We start from the raw sequence: 16,960 nt of genomic DNA, 5'->3' as shown, positions 1-16,960 counted from the left end.
TTGATTGGGAATTGTAGTAAGTAGCAATGAATTCATTGGCAATGTGTTTTTATATAAGTACTTTAGTGCTCTTTCGTCTTCTGGGATCATTCAGAGCAACAGTGTTTATTGGTTGATTGGGGCTGGGTTCTAAGATATGAAATTCGTCCCATATCTCAACACCCTACTTTCACGTCATGATTGTGACTCACTCAAAGAGCTGGTTAATGATAATATGTAAGTGAATTTTGTGATCAAACTAGAAGTGTAAAATTTGTTGTTGTTTATTTTTTGGGCACATATTAAAGTAAAACTGTTCGCCGTGCTTCCAGTGGGCAGTTCACGACTGAACCAAGTGGTTCAATAGAGTGGAGAGCTGAACCAGTTGGTACATATTGGGAAAGATTGAAACCAGCGGAAGGACTCAGGCAGAGAGAGGAACACAGGACAACTCTGGACTGACAACTGAGTTTATTTCTGAGAAACTCACATTCATATATATATATATATATATATATATATATATATATATATATATATATATATATATATATATATATATATATATGAAGGAAAGAAGCCAACAGTCGGCGAGGCCAAGGAAAGCGTTGGGGATGGTACTTTGTCTTTTTTTTTTTTTTTTTTTTTTTAATGTTTATTTGGATAATCACAGAAATTAGTAATGTAATATGTTTATGGGAAAGATAATTAGACAGAAAGTAGAAGAAAAAACAACGTGCCGTAAACAACGTATATATATATATATATATATATATATATATATATATATATATATATATATATATATAGAGAGAGAGAGAGAGAGAGAGAGAGAGAGTGAGAGAGATAATCATGAGGAAAATGAAATGCCCGTCACAACACGCTATTTATGTGCGCTCTAAGGAGAAATTAAGAACTGAAATCTTTACCGCACAAGGTCACACGCGTGTCACTGACAGAATTCTCATCATTGTTGATCATATGATATACTTCCGGCGTTTCGCGTTGACCCTTTGTTTCACCTCACCCCAGAATGACGGTTTCTTTCAGCAGCGGCCTGCATTTAGGCACCCGGTACTGTTTTGGCAAATTCGCCCCATCATCGAAAAGCACAGATCTTTCCTGCTCATGAAGTCGGGTGTTTAAGTACCCACACTCATCTGTACAACATACGTTCTCCCAGATCATATTGGAATGCAATACATAACTTCTGTAGCACAAGGAACAAACTTCGTCTCATGGTTAACAGTGCACTGTGAATTTTTACTATTACTACTTCTCTTGCACAAACTAATCAGTTTACGTGGGGAGGAGAATACCACTTGAACACCTTGATGATAGGCGACCTCTTTTATGTTGGTTGAAAGTGTGTGCACGTAACGCATGACTTCAGTCTTTCTTTTTCTAATTTTTCTGCCGGCTTCTTTTGCTTCGTCTTTGTTGCCTTCAGCAATTTTTTAGAGATCCCCTGAAGCATTGTCCTGTGTTCCTCTCTGTGTCCTTCAGCTGGTTTTAATCTTTAACCTTGTGAAGATGCGATTAATTTCAATGACGTATGCATGTCAGTCCGCATTATCGTGAAAAAGTCAGCTGTGAAATGACCAATTATTCGCGCTGTGCGTGTACATGCACACGAACAGTGGCTTATTGCCAAGTTTTCCGGAGCAGTGCAAACAGGTAAGCGATTTGTCCTCTCTAGTTTGATCGCATTCGCCGCTTTAAAATGCGTTCCTGTTCTTGCTGTCTCTCGTCCGGGGATGTAGCTCAGATGGTAGAGCGCTCGCTTAGCATGCGAGGGGTAATATCTTGTCTTACAGTTATTGATTTTCGCTCGAGTTCCTACTTTGGATCACAGGCCTTCATAGCACCTGCTTAGCCACTCTGCTAAATTCAATGCTAACTTTTTGCTGTTAATCATTCTGCACTTTGCTGTTAATCATTAATGCACTTTGAGGCTTTGGGTTGGCTTTGGAGGCAGCCAGAGGTCACCATTCCTCGCAGCTTCTACTCGTTATTTTTAGCCTCGTGAGACAAATAAAATGAAGGAGGAAGTATCAGCAGTCACTACAGACTAAACAGCATACTGCTTAACCATGTGTCTTGGTTCTGCCGACCTTATGCTTGACACTGTTTTGTTAGCACGAATGGACGCAACCCCTTCGCAGAAAATAATCTGCCTGCTTACTTGTTCGATCATGCGTCACGTTTCTGCCCGTCCCGCCGACGTATGATTGGGTAACAGCCAGTGAGATGCAACGATGCAAGCAGCCATCGGTCAGCAGCGTGTGTCGGTTCGATCGCGTTAAAACTGGATAGGCACCAACCAGCCGAGAAGCCCCTTAAGCTGCTCTACGTTGCTAGCACCAGGATGAGTGTTGAACACGTCGCAGTCTACGGCTTTTGTTTCAATGGGGTAAGCAGTAATTTAGATCGAATTATTTGGCCTAAGCATCACTATGAATACGTATCATGCTACTTAGCTCAATCTCTGCCCCTCACTAGAGACCGGTATTCATCGAGTACACAGGAATAAGCTTTGGGTATCGCCTAAGGTTTACCGAAGTAAAAAATTAAAAAAAAAAAGACAAGTACAATCCCCATTGCTTTCCTTGGCCTCGCCGACTGTTGGCTTCTTTCCCTTCATGTATTATAACGAGCACCCTCATTTCCCCTTCATTTATCTGCTTGTAGCTTACGGGGGGCTCGGTTCTGGCAGTCTTGAAGCCATATAGGTAGCTTAAGAGGGTTCTAGCACAGCTTTCGCCCTCGCTCTTGATCCCGTTCTACGTGACGATGGCGGTACCACAGGACGTTCTACATCCACCGCTATGGTGGGAGGGTAGCGCTGGTGAACACTCTCAAGGTTCGTATACAGACAACATTAATACCTAAGTAAGTAGCAGGTGGGACAGCTGCCGATATAGCTCAGTTGGAAGAGCACCGGACGCGATATTCGGAGGTCGTGGGTTCGGTTTCCACCATCGGCACGTTGTTTTTCCTTCTACTTTGTGTTTAATTATCTTTCCCTAAACAGATTACATTACTAATATATGTGATTACCAAAGTAAGAAATTAAAAAGAAAGACATAAAGTACAATCCCCATTGCTTTCTTTGGCCTAGCCGACTGTTGGCTTCTTTCCTTCTAAGTTTCTCAAGGTCACACCGGTCAGCTTAACGGTGGCTCACTTTATGACAGTTTCGATATGTGTAGGGAGTAGTCAACATCTCGATCGGTTATATTTCCTTTTCATTCGCGTAGCTGCTCGTTATGGTTGTTGCACAAATGGACGTGAGCGTTACTGGCATTGGTACCCATTAACTGCAAAGCGATTATATTTTATCGCCTGCTTAGTCAAATATTCGCGCAATTATAGATATCAAAGCGGAAATGCCTCCTTCAGTGTCCCCTCGCCTCTAGGAGCATTTTGTCTTCTTTGCGCCAGCTTTGTCTCGGAGTGGTGTAAAGAAACGTTATCGCTATTAAATGTCCAAAGCGGGCGTGTTGGCTATAAATAGGGGTGGGCTCCTGACTATTTCGAGAGCTTGGCGTTTGGCACGGAGCAACGCAAGGGAGTTTTCGCAGTTGACATCAACCATGCAGCTGTCTTGATTAGGATTCAATCCGGCGGCCTCCAACTATGTCACTGTGATCTACTGAGCAGTATTCGTTTTAGTACTTTCACTAACGATCAGTTTCGTCAATTGGTGTCTTTGATACATATGCCTAAGACTTCTGTGTGGGCTAAAAATATAGCACAGGATAGTCACGGTCGACCGTTTCTGTTCTATGACAACTCGAAGCGGCCTAAACGTAAACTCGAACAAGGTAAAAAAATGAAAAAAAAAACAACAACAACAACAACAAACAAACAATACAGATCTGACGTTCGACCGGAGTCAGTTGACCACTTTACACACTTTGATCGATTGTTTTTTCGACTTTGGTGCTGTACATGCAGAAAGGAGCCGTGGTCAAGTAACAACTATTCGTATACAAACGCCGCCATACGTCTTGTTTAAGGCAGATCCACAACACATCTGGATACGCAGCTTAGTCGGTCACGTGCCACAACTATTTACGTGCAACACATTAATCCTGTTTATCTCCCCCGCCGCGGTAATGCATTGGTTAGGGCGCTCCTGTGCTGTGTCCAAAGATGCTGGAGCGAATCCCAACCGCTGCTGCAGCTTTTCGATGGAGACCAAAAGCGAGGCGCCCGAGTGCTGTGCGATGTCAGTGCGCGTTAAAGAACCCCAGGTGATCAAAATTTCTGGAACCCTCCACTACGGCGTCTCCCAGAGCTTGAGTCACTTTGAAACGTTAAACCTCACGAAACAAACTAAACCAAACCAAACGTTTACCTGCGCTCCGCTGAGGCCTCCAAGAAGTTTTCGACTTGTTTGCGGCTGTGATCGCGATGGTAGTGAAAGCCTTAGCCAACTGGTCTACCTTTTAACGCTTTTAAGTCGGAAGAACAGGTCTATTGACCACTTAGAGCGAAAGGTGTTGCAGATGTAGGCCATATTTCTAATCCTCTCTGCCTGTGTCAAGCAACTGTGCATTTTCCACCGCTTTATAGCTGGCAAGACATGCAACATGTAATCCTCTGGATGTGCAGCGACCGGCCAGTCCAGGTGGCTTTCAGCCAAGTTTTCCGAAACGGAGTCGACAGGGCGAAGACGGAGCCGGAATCTCGTATTTTATCTCATTCATTGCTTTAAATATTCTTCTACATCGCAATGTCCCTCATACGGGGGTGTAGCTCAGAGTCCCTGAGGGGACTCTGAGCTACACCCTCGGACGAGGGACAGTGCGAAGTAGAAGGAAATTTAAAGCATTGAATGAGATAAAATACGAGATTCTGCCACTAGAATGCTATCGTGATAGCGAGACATATTGGAGAGCATGCACAGATGACATGCGGGAAAGGGCAGATAAGTGGAAAGGAACTGGCTTATCAATTTTTGCCAGAGCCACAGTGTGCAACCTCTTCTTCATTTCTAGGCTGTGGTATGTGATGCAAGTTTTACACTGTGCAAGATTGAGTGTGCAGAAGCTGTATAGGATATTCGCGGTTTTTGTGTGGGTTTCAAAATGGGAAAGATGCAGCCGCACGAATTTATTTAGGAGTGTCAAGGATGGCGGCGTGGGCTTAGGGCACCTTTTTTTGCGGCAGATTGTCAGCAGATTTGTGTTCCTGCGTGACGTTCACGATACATTTTTGTTCACTGTCTGCCAAATTAGGCTTGGACGTGCACTGCCAGATTTTGTTGTACCAACCAAATGTTACACGGGAGGTATTTTTGGTTACTTTAGAGAAGTCGTTCAAAGTGTGCGATTTCTTTCTGCAAGATTTTCAAAAGAATATTTATCAGCTGTGAAAAAGAAAAAGTTGTACAAAGATTTGTGCGACGTTGTTCTTCCGGAGCCCATCTATAGGGCCATATACAGGGGAGGCCCTGTCAGGAATGTACTGAAGAGGGTAAAGAGAATGAAAGTGCCCGCAGCGGCTAAAATGTTCTTTTTTAAGGTTGTACACTGGAACGTTTCTAGTAAAAGTGTTTTTGCAAGATAAAGGCTCCTTTCTTTCGTGGGGTGCACATTGCTTAATTTGTAAACAGCAAGAAACGATAGATCATGTATTTTTTTCACTGTTGTGAAGGGGTTTATTTTTGGGACGTAGTTCAAAGAACCATAAAGAAAGGTTTACCTATAATCCTTACGGAATACGGTACTTACCCACGCAAAATGAGGAGGGGGTTCCATATGATTCAATCATGCTAATGGGCCTCTACAGTATATGGCGTTCACGCATGGCAGGATATCACTGTGATCCTGATGCGCGTCCTGCACGAATTTTTTTCCGCGAGGCTCTCCATTGGTTTATCGAGATTGTGAAGTTTGACTATGATAATACTGAGTGGTTGCCAAAGTTAGAACCTTTGATGGATCTAAAGGAATTTTAGAACGACAAAGCCAGCCCCTGGCAGGCTTTGTCGTGAGGCAATAAAGAAAAACAAAGGGGGTGTAGCTCAGATGGTAGAGCGCTCGCTTAGCATGCGAGAGGTACTGGGATCGATACCCAGCACCTCCACTTGGTACGTTTTTTTTTCTTCAATCTGTTACATTTCCTCGCAACATAATTATCTGTGACAATTTTTATTGCGAGTTGAGAATGTTGCACTGAACACCTTGCCAATACATTTATTAATCTTTTAGAACTATTTTGGCTTCTGGGCTTCGTTCAGAGCAACTGTGTGTATTGGCTGATTCGTGTTGGGTTTTAAGCATTGGAACCATGCCCATATGTGAACATCTCGTTTTCTCATCTGCCTGCGAATTATGCAAAATTCTGCTTATTAAACATACGTGACTAAATGTTCTGAATAAGATAGTAATCTAAAATTTGTTCTTTGCCAGACATGTCACGTTCCTTGGGATCAAAAGCAAAATCCTTTGTCGTGCCTCCAGTGGGCAGTTCAGGACCTAACCAAGTATAGATAGAGATCGATTTTAATCTTATATGTATGACAGTCCGGTTTATCTTGAAAATGTCAGGTATGAAATGATTTCAAATGAGTGCCGCAAGTGCCCTTGCTGACGAATAGTGGCTCCCTGCCAAGTTTTCCGGAACGGTGTGAACGGGGTGGACGGGTAAGCGCGTTGTCTCCCTCTCTAGTTTGATCTTTTACCGCTTTAAATTTCTTTCAACTTCACGCTGCTTCTTATTCGGGGGTGTAGCTCAGATGGTAGAGCGCTCGCTTAGCATGCGAGAGGTACTGGGATCGATACCCAGCACCTCCACAGAACGTTTTTGTTGTAAACAGCCACTGAATTAGGCGCTCTTTTTTACTTCTCATTTGTCGGCGTTTTCAATTCTGTATGGTTTAAAGTGGCCGTCAAAGAACCCCAGTGATTCTGTTTTTGAATGCTTTACTTGTGTTCTATTTATTTGCCTTTATGGCACAAAATACCGCACTGACTGGCAGAATGGTAAATGTGAGGTAGTTTACAACGAACTCATCGCATTAGAGAAATAAATTTGCCATTTGTTTTTTCCTTCCTTGCTATAAGCGCTTAAATGACGGCTGCATGTTAAGGATTACAATCTCCAGATCTATTTACACAACCTAGGGCTTTTTACCGCACTTTCACAATGCACAATCACCAAAAGGGGTCTGTTTTTTCAAGCGAGGGCTTTACTGGCCTCGCAGAGCCAAGGTCATCGGCTCCGGCAGTTAAACCTCTGGAGCGGCGCGATGCGCGGGCGCCGCGTTTCTTCTCACGTGCAGCCTTCGGATCCGTGGACGCTCGTTTTACGGTGGCATAAGTCGTTTCTTCTTCTTCTTCTTCTTCTTCTTCTTCTTCTTCTTCTTCTTCTTCTTCTTCTTCTTCTTCTTCTTCTTCTTCTTCTTCTTCTTCTTCTTCTTCTTCTTCTTCTTCTTCTTCTTCTTCTTCTTCTTCTTCTTCTTCTTCTTCTTCTTCTTCTTCTTCTTCTTCTGCTTCTTCTTCTTCTTCTGCTTCTGTTTCTTCTTCTTCTTCTTCTTCTTCTTCTTCTTCTTCTGCTTTTTATTCTTCTGCTTCTGTTTCTTCTTCTTCCACTTCAAAATGCCCTCGATGCCTTGGCGTCGACTAGATCCGGATATTCTGCCCCAGTGGTTTGCAGACGGCCATAGAGGAGCCGCGGGCTGGAACCAGTAATTCGGCTGTGTTTTCTTGACGTTCGTCGACAGCCATGGAGGAGTTAAACCCCAAAAAACCATGTCTGACAGTGCCTAAATTAATCAATCTTCCGCTTTGTAGGCAAGGTTACCTATATGAGCCTAACCTGACTTAGCAACACAGAGTAACTAAGCTGTACAAAGCTTTCGCTTGCATTTAGATTGGAAATTATTTATGGTCACCATTGAGCCCTATGTGGGAATAGTTCTCGCATAGGGCTGCCCACATAGATCTAGATGGCTTGGAGACCATGTCTCTCGACGACCTTGTGAGTATTACTAAGCTTAGCAAGGCTAAGACGTAACAATGTTTTGCGCTCCGGATTCTGTCGTGGTCGGAGAAACGACCTTCAGGACAACGCCATGGGTGTGTAGCTTGTTGGTCGTTCGGGAACGCTGAAGCAGCTCAACGTAATATCTTCTGAAAAATAAGTTGCAGCCTTTTGTCAAGCATGTGAGTGGATGAGTAATCTATAAAAAGAAATGGAGGTCACACGAAGGCCTAGTTAAGCACATGCGTAATGTACAATGATTGTATAATGTACAACATTTGGTAAGAATGCCAGGTGCTTTGAGAAGTTGAGTAACCTGTTATGGAGTTTTCGGAATTGTGTATAAAATGTCCATGCTTTTTCTAAATACGGATTGTTCAGTGTTTAGGGATGCTACAAAAATTTTAATATATAGGCTGATCGAGTGAATGCGCGGCTTATATTTTTGCTGGCTTGAAACATTTCACTTTTTTTTATTCACTCGCTTGTGTTGCTCGCCCGGAAGTTCATTGGTTAGTACGCAAGAGGTACCAAATTAAGAGGCAGCACAACAATACTGGATTTTTTCTTCGGGCGAAAGCTCTACCGCCCCAAGGGCAACCCACAGTATCACCTCCGTTTGCCCACATGACAAAGCCCGACAAAGGTTAAACCAAGCACACACTCCCAAGACACAGTGCATAACTATGCGTCATATGGTCAGGCATGAGGCTGAGGGTTCGATTTGGAGAAGGTCTTGAGTTCGAGTCCCTCACTCGAGACGCCCTCCATGAGACTGAGGGTTCGGGTCCCTCGCTATATCAAGGCAACTATGACGCCAGCCATCGTCGAGAAACCAAATAAACGAGTTGGACAGCGGCATGTGCGACAGATTCGAATTGGATTGGTAAAACGTTTATTCGGGGCCTGCAGTAGAACGCGCGCTCGCGCGCGCGCGCTCCGGACGGGGCCTACGTCGTCCTCTGGGCACCGGCCGCGCGGCCTGGGTCCCCGCTCGCCGTGGCCGGCTCGCTGGTTCCCTGCCGTGCCAGCGCCTTGATGACCTGCTGGACGGCCCAGAGTTGCTCCTCTTGATTGTCGCTCCCTGCGGCTGCTTCCAGTCGCGGCGGTATCCTCCCATACTTAGCTTCTTCCTGGTACTTGGTACAATTCCACAGCATGTGTGCGAAGCCAGCCGTCTCCGTTCGGCAGACTCTGCATTTGTCTGTCGGGTGCGTCTCGGGATACATTCTATGCATCAGCGACGGACTGGGGAGTGAGCCCGTCTGTAGCTGTCTGAATAAAACGGCTTGCTCTCGACTGAGCCCCGAGCAAGGGGGTGGAAGAATTCTGCGAGCTAGGCGGAACACCTTGGTTATTTCGTTGTAGTCCGTCATTCGGTCTTTGGTACTGAACCACAGCGGCCAGTCGACCGAGGCGCAGTCCGTTAGCGCGCGCGCCTCGGCGTGTGCCGTCTCGTTGTGGTTGGCGTTGCGGTCTGACGCCTCGCCCGCCTGCGCCGGGAACCACTTGATTCTCACTTGTCTGTTGCCATCGTCGTTTTTGTTTGCCTGTAGTATGCGCACAGCTTCTTTCGCTATCCTGCCTTTGGCGTAATTTCTCACCGCCTGCCTCGAGTCGCATAGCACTGTGTGGCAGTCGTGGTCGGTGATGGCCAGGGTGATGGCCACCTCCTCCGCTTGCTCTGCCTTGGTGCATCTCGTGCTGGCGGACGTGCGAACGGTGCCGGTCGCGTCAACGGCGACCGTCGTGAACCCGTGTATCTTGACATACTCAGCCGCGTCAACGTAGCGTGCGTGTGTGTCGGCCGCGTGCTGGTCTATCAGCGCCTTGGTTCTCGCTGCTCTCCTCCCTTTGTTATACTCCGGGTGCATGTTCTTCGGTACCGAGTCCACTCTGATGTTGCGCCTGATCTCATCGGGCACGGAGAGCTGCGTCTGCTCCCTGCCTTGATATCCAATTCCCAGGTTGTCCAGGATTTTCCGGCCGGCCTTGGTCGTAGACAGTCTTTCGAGCTGTGCGGCACGTTGGGACTCCGCTATCTCCTCCAGCGTGTTGTGCACCCCTAGCTGCAGGAGGCGTTTGGTGCTCGTTGTTTCGAACAGTCCCAGTGCCGTCTTGTAGGCTCTGCTGATGAGTATATCTATCTTGTTTCTCTCGCTCTTGTTCCACTTGTTGTAGGCCGCCACGTACGCTACGTGACATATGAAGAACGAGTGGATCAGTCTGATCAGGCTCTCTTCCTTCATTCCACTTTTCTTGTTCGTGACTCGTTTGAGTAGTCACGTGGCGTTCGCCACTTTCGCAATGAGCCGGGTGACGGTCTCGCCGTTTCTGCCGTGCGTCTCGATCGTCATCCCCAACACTCTGATCTTGTTGACTCTTGGGATCGCGTTTCACTCTCTGGTCTTGACTTTGATTGCCTCGTACTCTCTCGGGCTGCTCTTAGGTTTGCGGTGCTTGACGGGCGGGTAGACGAGGAGCTCCGACTTGCTCGGCGAGCATCTGAGCCCCGTTCCGTCGAGTTGGTCTTCGATCGCATCAACGGCCGCCTGTAGGGTAGATTCGATGTGGGCATCGCTGCCCCCTTCCACCCACAGCGTTATGTCGTCCGCGTATATCGTATGTCGGAACAGAATGGATAGCCGACTGGCCCACCTTATCGAGGCCAAGCTGTCCATTCTCAACAGATGGAAACAACAACGCCTTAATCGTAGGCTACGAAAGTCGCAGAACTCAACAGAGCAATCGAGGACCATTGTCGAACGCTATGTGCGCAGCAGTGGAACGAGATATGCAACGCTGCCGACGGCCAGATGCACAACGGGAAAACATGGAACTTGCTGAAGCATCTGCTCGACGAACCCAAGGCTAAGTCACACCAAAGGGACCGACTGGCGAAACTCATCCATCGAGAAGTCACTAAACACGGCGCCGACAAGGTGACGAAACGCATCAGCTACAGATACCTGCCGACTACGCCCACGGAGTGCCATGGGCCGTACGGGGGGCTGCCCAACGCCCGTCTCGACAGAGATATAGACGTAGAAGAAGTTCCCACGGCACTGCAGGACCTCAACAGCAGGTCGGCGGCCGGGCTGGACTGCATCACCAACAAGGCGCTTAAGAACCTCGACGACAAATCCATAGAAAGCCTCACGAGCTATTACAACAAATGCTGGAAAACGGGAACGCTGCCGACGCAGTGGAAGAAGGCCAAGATCATCCTTATCCCCAAGCCGGGCAAGCCATCCGACACGGATAACCTCCGACCCATATCACTCACATCTTGCGTGGGCAAGGTGTTGGAGCACGTCCTGCTCAACAGGTGGCAAGAATACCTCGAGAAAGAAGATCTCTACCCGGAAACGATCATTGGCTTCAGGCAGCATCTAAGTACCCAAGACGCCATGATACAGCTCAAGCACCAGATCATCGACGGCAAAACTGGCGACAACAAAGCAGTACTGGGACTCGACCTGCAGAGCGCCTTCGACAAGGTGAAGCACTCAGCGATCCTATCCCAAGTCTCGAAACTCAACATGGGAGAGAGATCATACAATTACATCAAAGACTTCCTCACGGACAGAACGGCCGAGCTCAGAGCGGGGGACCTTCAAGCACAGGAGAAGAAGCTGGGAAGCACAGGCACACCTGAGGGACAGATTCGAAGAAAATTTGTTGGCTACAAGTAACATTGAAATGATTGCTACAATATACTTAGCAGCGGTACCGAAAGAAGCCTTGGTATCCTGTCATGTTCGCAGCACATGGTTCCTAAAACAGTACTGTAATGACTATTTCCGCAGAGAAGAAAGGTGATTGATTGAATGTCCTTTATTGAATGGGAAGGCTCATGGCCATGGATGGGGATAAAGGGGAGTAGACATAATCTTCATTGTTTAGGTCGTCACTCGAATCACATTGCTCTAACCAGGCCACTAAGCGAGCCATACTTGGCAAATATCATCTGTGTGTTAGCATCAGTTTCTAGAAGGGAACGGTAGTTCAGGCGGTAGGGTTCGATCTCGGGGCGTCCAGTAGAAAAAGCAGGGTATTCCCAAAGTAAATGAGATATGCCGCCGCAGGTTAGAGTCGTACAGTGGGGGCACGTAATCATTTTCTCCGTATACTGACGCCAGCGGGCCATAATACGTGGCGTGTAAGCCGCATGGGCGATGAGCTTATTCAAAAATACTTCTTGACTTCGGGTGAGGTGGGTTCTTCTCGTAAAAGGTGGGTCTGGTGTGGCCACCTGCATGCGATGCTGACTGAGGCTACGAAGACTGGTCCGAGTATAGTGCATAAGGGCAAGAGAAGGGGTGAGTTGCCCGCCCAAGGCCGAATAAGGATGAAGCAAGGGGGGTGGGGAAGTAAATGTGGACATCCCACCTGCAAAGGCAGCCGCGACATGTTCCGCCGCATTGCCCCCTGATTCGTCCGAGTGACCTGGGGTCCAGTGAATAGCGACAGTTCTGGTCGCGAGTTGGTGGCGTTTAAGGAGGCGCTGTATAGCCGTAGCTGTTGCATCTTGTGAACCCGGAGTAGCGATTTGCTTGTAAGCTTCAAAGGAATCAGTAAGAATACGTATTGACCCAGTTCCGGTGCAAGGCACTCCTGACAAGGCTCCCCAAATAGCGAGGAGCTCAGCGTGAAGAGGGGTACCCTGAGGTAGATGGCAGGCATAAGCGCCTGAAAGGGAAGGGTTGTCATCGCATACCCAGGCCATAGATGCGAATTCGCTTGTAATTGATGCGTCGGTGTATATGTCAGTCGTATCAGGGACTCGCTCATGTCGGTGATGGGCAGCTAGGAGCTCCTGGGGAATGACAAAATCGCGGTTTATAGGTCGGGGATGGACGCGTGTGACTACTGGCATCTCCCAAGGTGGAAGTGATGCATATAGAGTTGGTGTTTTGTCGTTACGCTGTTCATCCCAGGCCAGCAGGCGACGCCCCTGGACAGTGTTCTGTAGACGTATTCGATGACGCGTCTGTGACTCGGTAACGATGGTAGTGAGCGGTGGAAGAGCGGCCAAACGCTCAAGTTCGGCTATAGAAGTGTGCTTAGGTAGACCGGTAATAGTGCGTAGTGTTGCGCGATGAAGGCGTTCGACCTTAGCGAAGTCAGTCTTCGACAGTTGGAGGACGGGTGTGCCATAGAGGATTTTTCCGACCACCGTTGCTCTGGCCATCGCACGGCAGGCATGCTGCCGCGCACCGCCGTGCCGGTTGGACAGGCGACGAATAGTATGTAGCAGTGCTGGCCAAAGGCGTTGTAACTGATGAACCCATTTCTGGGGGCTGTTGCAGCTTGATATGGGCAGGCCAAGAATGCGAATTTGCCCATTTGAGGAGGTGGTGTTGCCTCCGATGTGAAGATGGATTTGCATACTGGGGTTGGTTTTATGTTTTCCGTCGATACTAATCAATTCTGTTTTATGTGGTGCGAGTTCGAGGCCAATTTTGGTTAGTGTATATTCAAGACAAAGAAGGGCCGCCTGAAGTTCAGTCTCCATAGAATATTTGTCTACGTAATCCGCTGCCTCAGTCCAGACGGTAATATCATCGGCATATATAGCGAATCTTGCGCTTGTACTGATTTCCAGATTCTCGGCGATGCGTGTCATGGCCAAGTTGAACAATATGGGTCCGAGAATGGAGCCCTGAGGTACACCCGTATCCAAGTAATAGGTTTTGGGCACCCATCCCGGAGCTTTGCCATGTAGCTGAATGGGTCTAGATGTCAAAAAATTGCGGATCCTGATTTGGGCACGATTACTAGGAAAGCGTTTGGCGAGTTCCTCCAGGATAACCTCATGGCGAACATTGTCAAAAGCTTTGTGTATATCGACAGCCAGGAGACAGTCAGGTAGCGTTTTACGATGAGCTCTATTCAGAACTCTTCGCAAAAGCCAAAGGCAGTCAGGCGTTCCGAGGTTAGGGCGGAAGCCGGCTTGAGCTGGATAAAATCCAGGACTGACGTATTCAATGTAGTGACTAATCCGGGTATGCAGCAGGCGCTCGATGAGTTTACAGAGATGTGAAGTCAGTGCAATTGGACGCAAATTACTAGGAAGTGGAGGGGTTTTGCCAGGTTTAGGGATAGGAAGAATAAGAGAAAGCTTGAGGTTATCCGGTACCGTTCCGGTCTCCCAGTAAGAATTAATGATGTCGAGAAGGGCATCCTGGGCTGCCGAGTCGAGATTGCGAAGCCCCTGCCAACTGACTCGGTCATGCCCGGGTGTGGCGCGAGCTCGGCCTCTTCCGAGGGCTGCTTGCAGTTCTCCCTTTGAGAATGGGCGATCCAAGTCTGGATCAGGGTTTCCGACTGGGAAAATGGAAACCGCTGGTGGAGGCGTTAGGCTAGCGTGTGGGAAAAAGGTGCGTATAACTTCATCTTCAACATCAGCCGGGTTGCCATTGAGAAGGAGATCGGCGAGAGGTGGTGCCCCGCGTGCCTTGCCATTTAGGCCACGAAAGATGCGCCAAAGTTGTGATAGGCCCGGTACTTGTCCAAGACGGTCGCATGTAGAGTGCCAAGCCTCACTTTGCAGGTGAAGCTGGTATGCCCGGATAAGCTTGAATTGTCGTCGAAGAAATACGAGATCTTTGTGACGTTTTCCGTGTGTCCGAAAACGTTGCGTGAGGTGATCTGCGCGGCGCCAAAGGTTAGCCAAGTGAGCATCCATGCCAACTGTGGAATCGTCACAGGGGATATATTCGAGAGCTTGAGTGCGGGCATCTCGGAGTACAGACAGGAAGGAGTCAATATCCGAGAAGGGGGTCGTAGTATTAGCACGAAACTTGTCCCAGTTGAAAAACGAACGTGTTGTCCGAACGCTAAGACATTTACGATTGAGAGTGAGCAAGATGGGCAAGTGATCACTACCCCAGAAATTAGAAAGGACTTCCCAGCGCCGAAGAAGACAAGGTGATGAGAATGTAAGGTCCAGTGTTGTGTCTGCTTGAGAGGGATGGAGACCGATACGGGTCGGCACGTTAGGTTCGTTGCACAGGGTAAGAAGAGTTTGATCAAGGGCGTCATATAGGTGTTTACCACGTTGATTAGGCTGAGATGAGCTCCAGGCTGCGTGATGTGCGTTGAAATCTCCGCCAATAAGAATAGGATAAGGGTGTGCTGCGTTTTCAAGGTCAGGGAGCCAGGTACAGGGTTCTGCCATGACGTTTCCTGGCCGGAAATAGGCCGATGCTACGACGAAAGGTTTTTGGCCAGGGGGGAAGATTTTTACTGCAACAATCTCACGAGTGGAATAGCAAAGGGACTGAAGCGAGAGCTGAGTGGAAGGACAATCGTTTCGGATTAAGACGGCCGCCTGTCCCTCTGAACGGCCGTTTTTATGTTGGATAGTAGGTGTCTGGTAAGTGCAGTAACCAGGAATTTTACAAGGACCGTGCGTTTCTTGAAGAAGTATGATGGAAAATTAGAAGGCAGATCGTCAGCTTCCGCAAGGTACGATAGTGCAACAGTAAATACCCTCGGTTGGTCTCAGTTTGCGTCTGCCGATGATCGCCTTTCAGAAACCAGAAGATAGCAGGGGGAGTAGTGGAAAAATACTGATCAGTCAATAAACTGTCAATTTGGAATTTAATTTGTGGAGTCCCTGAGGTTTGTATGGTCCGTACAGTTCTGCCTTACACGCCCGGCATACTGATTTTCGTTACTGGTAACTCGGGTTACGGTCGAGACCACCATGAAAATGCTGGTCCACGGTGTAGAGAAGAATGCCCATACCGTGCAGTAAGGGCTGGTTTAGTTTCATTATCATCATCATCTTCTTCTTCATCAGTTCCTCAGCCGGACTTACCCACTGTAGGGCGAAGGCCTCTCCCCTTTTCATCCAATTAGCTCGCTTATGTGCTAGCCTCCTCCACTTGGCCCCTACAAACTTCTTAACCTCATCTACCCGCCTAATTTTCTGCCGCCACGCTTTCCCTCTTCCAATCTAACAGGTTACTTTTAGCTATCATAGTTTATCCTCTTTTTCGCACTATACATGTGCTGCCCATGCCCATTTATGTTTTTTAATGTCGACTAGAATATCAGTAACCTGAGTTATTTCTCTGACAGTGTTGCGCACTTTCTATCTTTCCGCGTTGCGTTGTCCTCAACTTAAACAGAACCCTTTTCGTTAGCCTCCACGTTTCAGCCCCATAGGCGAGTACCGGTAAGATGCAACTGTTGTTTGCTTTCCTTTTAAGCGATACCGGTAAGTTGTTAGTAATAATGTGCGAGTACTTGTCAGATGCTCACCATCCCAATCTTATTCTTCTTGTTATTTCCCTTTCGGGGTCCGGATCTGCCACGACTACTTGTCCTAAGAACACATATTTGCTACCACTTCCAGCCCTTCGCTACCTGTATTTGCCTATTTTAAACTGCTGTGCCTTTCCTAGGCTGTTCAACATTACCTTAGTATTCTACATATTAATCTTTTGGGTTACCTTTCTGCTTCTCCGCTCTAGGCCATTTTTAATTCGTTGCAACTGTTCCCCTGAGTTACTAGTAAGGCAGTTTCATCAGCGAATCGCAGATTACTGAGATCCTCTCCATCAACCCTGATCCCTAACTCCTCCCATTCCATGCCTCTGAATACGTCCTCTAAGCAAGCTTTAAATAGCACGGGGGAGCCTGTCTCGTTGCCTAACAGCTTTCTTAGTTAGAAATTTATTATGTTTGAATGTTTAGTTTATCTGGCGTTTAGCATCCCAAAATGACTTAGGCAATGAGAGAAACTGTAGTGAAGGGCTTCGGAAACTTTGACCACTCGGAGGTTTTGAACAAGCTTTACGCCGCACAGTACACGGGCAGCTGCTTTTCGCCTCCATTGAAAAGCAGCCGCCGCGAACAGGGTTTGGTCCCACATCCTTGGGCAAAGCAGTCGAATACCCTAACGGGAGTTCTACTGTGACAGAAGGTACATAAATGCAGTATGGCAGCAGATACGCATGCTGAATTATAACGA

At 47.5% G+C, this 16,960-nt stretch overlaps 2 non-coding genes across 2 annotated transcripts; both read left to right on the top strand.

The window, feature by feature from the left end:
• Positions 1-6,002: 6,002 nt before the first annotated feature.
• Positions 6,003-6,075, top strand: TRNAA-AGC (transfer RNA alanine (anticodon AGC)). Its single transcript has one exon. It is a non-coding gene; the product is annotated as a tRNA-Ala (tRNA).
• Positions 6,076-6,712: 637 nt separating this feature from the next.
• On the top strand, positions 6,713-6,785 carry TRNAA-AGC (transfer RNA alanine (anticodon AGC)). Its single transcript has one exon. It is a non-coding gene; the product is annotated as a tRNA-Ala (tRNA).
• The last annotated feature ends 10,175 nt before the right edge of the window (positions 6,786-16,960 follow it).

This window comes from Amblyomma maculatum, chromosome 9 (genome assembly GCF_055883805.1).
Source record: "Amblyomma maculatum isolate TAMU_Amacu chromosome 9, ASM5588380v1, whole genome shotgun sequence".
NCBI lineage: Eukaryota > Metazoa > Arthropoda > Arachnida > Ixodida > Ixodidae > Amblyomma > Amblyomma maculatum.
The sequence above is the reverse complement of the archived record's forward strand: the minus strand, read 5'-3'. Positions and strand labels throughout refer to the sequence as shown.